Source organism: Meleagris gallopavo, chromosome 2 (genome assembly GCF_000146605.3).
Source record: "Meleagris gallopavo isolate NT-WF06-2002-E0010 breed Aviagen turkey brand Nicholas breeding stock chromosome 2, Turkey_5.1, whole genome shotgun sequence".
Taxonomy (NCBI): Eukaryota; Metazoa; Chordata; class Aves; order Galliformes; family Phasianidae; genus Meleagris; species Meleagris gallopavo.
In genome coordinates, this window is record NC_015012.2 from 72213380 (window position 1) to 72222539 (window position 9160).

The 9160-nt window shown below is 35.3% G+C and overlaps 1 pseudogene; it reads right to left on the reverse strand.

Annotated features, from left to right (window-relative positions):
- LOC104909901 overlaps positions 1-7032 on the reverse strand; it is a 26792-nt pseudogene extending 19760 nt beyond the window's left edge.
- Positions 7033-9160: the final 2128 nt, after the last annotated feature.

Sequence of the window (9160 nt, forward strand, 5' to 3'; positions counted from 1 at the left end):
TTTACAGAACAATACTATGTGTGAAAATGAGGAATGGTAAACAACATTTTTAATGCTTAAGATGATGAAAGCAATGGCTACTTATGTACCATTATATTGATGTACAGTTGCTATTACAGTGAATATAAATAATATTAATAATGCCATTAATTCTATAATGTTGAGAGCTACGTACATAGCCTGCAACATTATGGTATGTATTACAAATTCTTGGACTGAGTTTTTTACTCCTCCAGAAAGATGTGGTTTGATGATGTGATGTCAGTTTTTTAAAATATGGAGAAAGTGAATAAAACTTAAAGTATATCATGAAATAGCAGCAGTGTTTTTTAGTTCTAGCAGGTGTCAGTGAGAAATTAATAGACTCTATTATTTTTATAATTATTTCTGAGAATATTCCTGCTTCAAATACGTACTCTTTTATTGTATATCTTCAGATGCATTATTTTCCTATTGTATACACAAATTCTTTCATTATGTATTATGTTAGCTGACATAAAGGATCAAATATGGATGATAATTAAAGTCATAGATGATCTCTGCTCCATAAAAAATCAGAAATAAAATAACAGTTTATTTAAAGCACAATTTACTTTCAAACAGTTAGAATAATATAAATCCAGATATAGTACTACTGCCTTTATTATCAAACAGTTCAAAATACCTTTTGCAAATCTGAGCTCAGTAGTAAGAGCAATTCTTCAGGCTTCATAGTCCAATTCCTTTTGAAATGCATTTCATCTTCTACATTCTGGGTTTGTATGTGTACTCTCATATAAATCTGCTATATGATATTGTTCTCACTATCTTCATATTCAGATATGATCTATCCAAGAAACATCTACCTCTGAATAGGTGAAAAAATCAACCAGTCATGAAAAATATCTTCTAAGTGTGTAACATCTGTTAATCCTATTTCAGCCTGCCTGCAAACCAGCTGTCAAAGAGAGAAGTGTGCAAAAGCACTGTGCCCTTGTGGCCAAAAAGACCAATGGAATCCTGGGGTGCATTAAAAAAAGCACGGCCAGCAGGTCAGGGGAAGTGATCTTCCACCTCTACTCTGCCCTTGTGAAGTCTCATCTGAACTACTGTGTACAGTTCTGGGCTCCACAGTTCAACAAGACAGGGATATCATAGAAGGAGTCCAGCAGAGGGCCACTAAGATGATAAAGGGTCTGGAGCATCTCCCATATAAGGAAAGCTGAGTAACTTGGGTCTGTTCAGCCTAGGGAAAAGAAGCTTGAGTATCTGACAATGTTTATAAATATCTAAAGGGAGATGGGAGGGAAATGGATAAGGCCAGGCTCTTCTTGGTGTTCTGTAGTGACAGGACAGGGAGCAACAGCCTAAATCACAGGAAGTTCCATAAAAACATGTGGAAAAAATTCTTTATGGTAAGGGTTATGGAGCACTGGAACAAGTTGCATAGGGAGGTGTTGGAGTCTCCTTCTATGGAGATATTCAAGACCTGCCTGATGCCTACCTGTGCAACTTGAGTTAGCAGTGGGGTTGGACTCAATTATCTCTTGAGGTCCTGTCCAACCCATGCAATTCTGTGATTCTGTGTGATTTTGTGAAAAAGAAGATCCTTACATGAAGTGTAGTAAGCAGAGCAAAGATAAACGAAGGACTAGGGAAAGAAGAATAAAATAAAGAACTATTGCAAGTGCTTGTGGAGAGTAGAATATCCTGCAAGGAAGATGTTGCAATATACTTTTCTATATAGTTTTTGTGTTAGTTTTCTTGAGAACACTCCCAAGAGATACATTTGTCTTATTTGCAAGGAATACCTGAGTAGTTCATGAGCACGTAGGCATGCTAATATGAATGATATGGGCAAGGTACTTGTAAACTTTTATCTTTAAAAGGGAATAAATAGATGAAATTTAATTAGGTGACTATTTTTATGTGTAAGCTAAAAAGACTTGCAAATCTTAGGGTAAAAGCCATCAACTGTGTTGAAGTGTAACAGGAAAAACACACATTTCTGTAATGGAGGTTATTTATTCTATTTATTATAGCAAGCACTTGCTTATGGCTGTTTTATTTAAGAATGCAAACTAGTGGGTTTTTTGCTACCTCCTGCTTTCTGTAACACACCTACAAAAAAAGCCTTCCATATTCTTCTCTGAAAAAAAGGCACACATATCAAACTCTTCTCCTTACCACCTAACATACTGGTCTATATCTGTCAACTCAGACGTTTCAAGTGCTCAATTTCATTATCTTCTTTTTAATTCTTTTATTTTTCTCTTGTTCTTGTTCTGTTATTCCTCTTCCTGCTTCTATTCTATGCTCTCCAGGGACAGGGCATCTGCAACCTTTCTGGGCAGCCTGTTCCTGTGCCTTGCTATCCTCCTGGACATCTAATCTAAATCTCTTCTACTTTAGTTTAAAACTATTCCTCCTTGGCCTATCTCTATCTACCCATTGTAAAAAATTGATTTCACTTCTCTTTATAATCTCTTTTTAAATAAAGGAAGGCCACAATGAGGTCTCCCTGGAGCCTCCTCTTCTCCAGACTGAACAAGCCAAGGTCCCTCAGCATGTCTTTGTAGGAGAGGTCCTCCAGCTCTCTGATTATTCTTGTGGCCCTTCTCTAAACTTCCTCCAAAAGCTCCACATCTTTCCTGTTTTGGCGGCCCAGGTCTGGACACGGGTACTCCATGGGTTTTCACAAGGGTAGAGTAAAGGGGGACAATCAAACCCCTCTCTCTGCTAGCCACTCCTCGGTCGATGCAGCATGGGGTACTGTTGGCCTTCTGACCTGCAAGTGCACTCTGCTGGCTCATGTAAAGTTTTTCACCCACCAGTTCTTCTCAAGTTCTTTTCCCAGTCTGTACATGCATCTGGGCTTGCCTTTACTGAAGAGCAACATCCTGCACTTGGCTTTGTTAAACATCAATACCTTTACATGGGCCCAACTTTTGAATTTGTCAAGCTCCATTGGCATACTGGAAAATAATTAATCTGAATCAAAGTATTCTAAACATAGTATAAACTTGAAATGGACTTGAAATTGTTTAGGGAAAGCAAGAGAGACATTGGGATGTTTGTGGACATTAAATTGTAAATGCGGTCATTCAGCATTTCTCTAGGGAAAAAGGCAAATGAGATTTTTTGTCTGCTTCTACTGAAGTGTGAAGTCATGCAGAAATGAAGTGTTAATCTCTGAATAGCTCTTATGAGGTTGTGTAAGGAATTCTATGTTCAATTCCAGGCATCTCAACACTTGAAATATATGAAGAACTCTGAGAGGTTTTTCTAGGTACATAATGCTGAGGGAGAAGTACTAAAATGACTGCAAGGGAGATGGGATTGATTTCTGAGAAGAAAAGAGAGAGCTAAACAAACTGCATACATAAGGCAGCCACAAGTGACTTACTGTAGTATTTAAAGAATGTTAACACCATGGGGAAAAATAAATGAACAAACGACACTTATCCAATAAGTAAATTTTAAAAAAGGATACAGTGTCAAATATTTCGATGACACTGATGTTCAAAATTCAGGAACAGAGAGACAAAGGCTGAATGATATACCTGAAAGAAATAGCATGCAAGCAACTGTATATTAAATGAGAAGGCTATTCATCTGCAACTATGAAAAGCAAACACAACATGCCTTCTGAAGTAGTTATCTGAAATTTTAACACTAGTCTTTTAGGAGCAAATCTGTTATTTTTGAGTTACATCTTCATCACTTGTAAGGGTTACGTTCCATATTCACTTTGTTGAAAGTAGATCTACTCTGGGGAAAAATGCTGACTGTGACTCAGTTCTTGGAATAACTCCAAATACAGCAGTTTTAATTACATCTTTTCAAATTTGTACTATAAAGATGTATTGGTAATCTCTGGATGATGGCTGTGGTCTGAATGATACACTGTGATCAGGGAAGATTTTACACCAACTTACAAGTGCTCTTTGTAACCTATGCTCATCTACTTCATATGCATAAAACCAAGTGGCATGATATTAATGTCTCAGAAAGGAGATCTATATCATTAACAAACAAAGCTGAAAAGTGAAATGCGTAGAAAACTTTTCAGTTAGTAAGAATAACCGTGTATCTATAATCTCTGTGTTCATTTAAAGATTCAGCTGAAACTCTTGTAGTTTTATATGCGCATTTTAGACCTCACTCAAACTGAATAAAAGAGAACTTGAATCCAAAACTAGTACAAACCATCAGCGTGGCAGAAGAAGGTGGGCTTTGTTTGAGGATGGAAGATTAGATTCTCAATTCCTCATGCAAGCATCTCCTTACTGGAGTTTGTGTTTTGTTTTTCTCTTTTCCTTTTTTTCTTTTTTTCTGTAGGAACTAGAAAAAGTGTCTTTTGTACAGTAGCATTCCAAAAGTTGAACTAAAGGCATTTATATTTTCATTATAGAATTAAATTATATATATATAGTTTCATCACACTGAAAGTAGGCCACCTTCATTATATTCATCAGTGTGCTTGCTATTTCTTTCTATGGCAGGTGAAACAATAACAAATAATGCACAAAGGAAGTTAATCTGTTTCCAGTGAATTTTAATAAATGAAATGTACGAAACCATTCGGGCTTTGGGCTTCTTGCCAGAGCCTGATGAGAGAGAAATACCAGGAGGAGCACCTCTGAAAGATGTTAAGCTGCTTGTTCTAATTTCAAATTTGTATTATTTTTCTTCTCACACACTGTGATTGGATTTTCATACAGTAATCACACTAATATTATGACTTTATAAGAAGTAGGAAAGAGAAATATCTCTACCAAGGACAAGTGTTGCATCAATTTCTAATAATTCTTCCTCTATTATTTTTAGTTTTTGCTTATGGCACAGTAAAGAAAAAATACAGAAAAGCAGCTTACCACTTTTGACAAGTGCTCATGTTGGAATGAATGACAAAGAGGGAACTGAAGCCGCACACATTAACAGCTGTGAAACCATGTTCTGTTGGCCAAGGAGGAGATATTAGGAAGGAATGCAGAATGTTTCCTTGCATGAAATTCTCTGGGACCTCTACTTTCACCAGGCACATGTATTTCTTAGTCATTGGCCCTTTCGTGTCACAATGGGCACCTGAAACAACCATTTTTCCCTTCACTTATTTAGTATAATCAGGAAAAGAACTGATGCTAGTCAAGGACTACATGTAATAAATTTCTTTTATTTCTCATCCTCTAATTGAAGATTCATGCTCTCAGCTTCAGTAGAAGAGGCAGAATATTCCACCAAGCAAACCCCATCAGCTGCAATGCTATAATTACATAAATTAGAGCATACACTGTATTTCAATATATTAACTTCAGTGCACTTTTCTATTTCTAGAGAACATTTCATAGACTCAAAGCAAACTTAGTATGTGGACTAATAATTAGTGCAAATGCAAATTAACTTGAAACTGTTTTCTATGTAGGAATGTTAAAGACTGTGGTATAATATCACATAGAAACATTGATTCAGCCTTAGGAAATTCTTACTTAATTTTCCATATTCAAGATATAATTGATTTATTCTTATATATGAATTTGCTATGAAAATAAAAATAGACTATGGATAAAAGGATTTTTCCATTACATTTCAGGCTAGAAACAGAATGGCTACATTTATTTTAATGTAGTGGTTTATTAGTCCAAAATTATTTATGGTAGCTAAAGAAGATAATTAATAAAGAGTAATATTTATGAATAATTCAAAAATGCTATCACAAATACTAAATGCAGAAATTAAATATATACATATATTAAAAAAAACCTATGTTTGTTGATGAAACAAAACAAAACAAAACACCCCTATTATATTTTATGTGGAATGTTCTAGAAATTGCTATATATTAAAGATGATGTAAACAACATTATGTATATGTATGCATTGCATACATGGAATAAGTCATTATTAAGAATTATACAAAAAATGCACAGGAAAGGGCTTTAGTACGTCCACTACAACTATTATTTTTTAACTGAAAGTGGCATGTGGAGCTCTGCATAAAAGCTGGGAGATCTGCTGCTTCTGCTGTGATTGCACGGGAATTATAGAAATAGCAAAATACATTTAAATCAAAATGTGGTTGTTCGTGTCAAACAACATTTTATTTTTTACTTTATGAAATTGTTATGAAATAGTAACAGTCAATTACACTTCATTATCTTCAATAGTTGCTCTTGGGAATGTATTATATATATATACTTCTGTCCCACAGGCAGGGGATTTCAAGAAACGGAACAACATTGTTTCTACCATGATATCAAAGAAAAAGTGTATATAAAAAGATTATGAAAAGCGTGATAGGGAATCCAAATTTCTATTCATGATAATGGGTTTCTGCCATTCTCAATTTTTTTTAAGGACGTAAATCTTCCATCTGCCCATTAACTCTCCTAAACATTGATTACCATCTACTGCATCAACTATGTGAAAAGTCCTGAATCACAAAAAATCAGAGGATCATCAGGAACATCACCCTTTTCTCTTAGATGAATGGCCTAGCTTTTGCAAACAAAAAAGGGAGAGTAAAAGCAATAAGGCGTTTTTTGTTCATGTTATTTTTTAAGTTCATTGTTACTGTATTTTGTGAATGTTTCTCTCCTCTTGTAGATTTTAGGATTGCTCCAATTCTATGGAGATGGAAGAAAGTTCTTTTTGGAATTCAGTTTCAATTGCAAAAAGCAGAGAAACTCATAAAAGGTGGTTCTACATGAGAGATCTCATGAATGAAGGAGTTCTAGCACTTTCACAGTTGGGCAACAGCTGCCATAAAACCAGCTTAAATTTTCTGAAAATCCTTACAAGTTTTTAAAAAATCTGTTCCAGAATGATAAAATTACTTGGAATATATCAAAAGAAAGTTGCTAGTGAAAGATATAGAAAACATTAGGCAGGAAGAGCCTAATAGCTATGTAGCTATGAATCCAATGAATGTTTGAAGATCTTAAATCATTCTCTGGTTCAGATAATGCTGTCATTCTTGTGGTTTTTAATAAAAATGCCAATTCTGTATACCTTCTCCTTTTCTTCTGCAGTCACCATTTTATGTTTAGTCATCTTCTTTGCTTTAGTCTTTCTTTTCCTGTTGTCTCTCCTTTCTCACTAATCTCTTAGAATTGACTGACCTGCAAGTGATGCCAAGTTTTGCAGGAGTCTTCTGTGTGCCTTTGAACTGATTGTATACATGCCACATCAGGTTTTTTTGTTGTTGTTGTTTTATTTCTGCAAACCAGAAAATCAAAATACTTTTTTTGCTAGTGAATTCTAAAGGTGCCTAACTCAGCAGTATTTGTACTCAACTAATCCCGATTACTGCTTATGAAAAAAGAGCCAGTACTTGCAGCTGTGCTGATATCATGGTTCCAGATGCTCTGCCCTCCCTTAAAGTTCAGACTTACATATTCTAAAGGTTCCCATGAAATTTCAGAAAATCCTTTATCTAGTAGTTTGTCCAAGACCATTTATAGGCATAAGTTTAACTGTGTTTTTATGTGTATACTGAGATTTAAAAATTCTTAGCAGAAGTTGAGGTCAAATCCACATTCTTTTCTGAGAATTAGCATTTTGGTTTCACCTAAGGGTTAGACTGCAATTCAGTCAGGTTTACTGGGTGTTGAATCTTGCCCTTAGATCTTGGAAAATGAGTGACATGGGAGAAATCAGTGTTTAGAAATAGAAAAGTCAAAATTGGTAGTGAAAGAACACTTGTCTCCTGCCCACTGTAGGGTGTTGTAAGCTATGAAGAGGTAAAAAAACGAGACATGACACAGTACTTGACTGCAGTTTTAATGAGTTCCACTTCTGGAAGGTACACTAGTTCGGTACACTAACGCAATAGTTAAAAAAGATCATCTGATTGAAGGGCAGTTTTCCAGCCATCTTTGTCTTAGCAAGCATGATGCGACAAGAGAGGAAATGGGTTTGTCTCTAAGAACAGTTAAAAACTCGTTACAAATATCATTCATTTTTATTAAGAATGATTTATGGACAGATAATAATTTACCTTTAATGTATTCATAAATTTTCAGTATGTAATTTGGACAAATAATTTTTTCAGCTGTGCTTTGCATAAAAATTCACTTTTCTTCTCAGTGGAGGATGGCTAGTTACCTACATCATATTGCATCATTTCTGCTTTCAATGACAAACATTTAGAGTGCAGCAGAGCAAGTATCAGCTAATGAGTATAGTTGATGAATAATTTATACAGACCTTTTTGGAACTTTGTTTCTAAAGCATTTTCACAAACATCTATCATTGTTTAGATCAGAAAACAAATAGCATGATTCTGTGGATAATGCAAATTGAGGCTAATCTTTTTCAAAACCAGAACACAACTCAAGGGTTTTCAGTAACAAGAAACTTCAATTTCAAATACTCGTCCATCTCCTTGTAATAATACTCTTCTAAAAATACGTCTTGAACTGAAGTTTCAAGTTTTAGTGTTCTATTTTGACATTTCTATTTTTTCCTTTTTCTGGTGAATAAATGTTTCTGTGCATGTGCACATACTGTATAGCCACTAAGATACCAAATAGCTGTAGCTTTATTTCAGAATACAAGGTGGTGCTGTTTCTTTTTAAAAGAAAATGACATGAAAATAACACATTGATGTGATCCTGCAGCTGTAGGCAGCTGTAGGGACTCTATTTCATAGAGTTTAGTGCTACAGAATTGATTTCTCTATCTCCAATTCTGTGTAATTGATTTGTAGATAAGGCATAAATACAGACAAACAAATGTATATATGGATGTATATATGGATGTTTGTCTGTGCATGTATATATAAAAATTCCAATAGACAATATTAAAACAATAAAAGGTGTTAGCCTTATATAAAATGCTCAGTTTTAGTACTTGCATGCAGGGTTAATCTTTTACATCAAGATAGTAAATGAATTGTCCAGCAGGTCGAGGGAGGTGATCCTCCACCTCTACTCTGCCCTTGTAAGGCCTCATCTGGAGTACTGTGTCCAGTTCTGGGCTCCCCAGTACAAAAAAGACAGGGATCTCTTGGAAAGAGTCCAGCAGAGGGCCACAAAGATGGTGAAGGCCTGGAACATCTCCCCTATGAAGAAAGGCTAAGTGAACTGGGTCTGTCAAGGCTAAAGCCTTGAGAAAAGAAGACTGAGAGGGGACCTGATCCAGGTTTATAAATATCTGAGGTGTGGCGGCCATAGCGGTG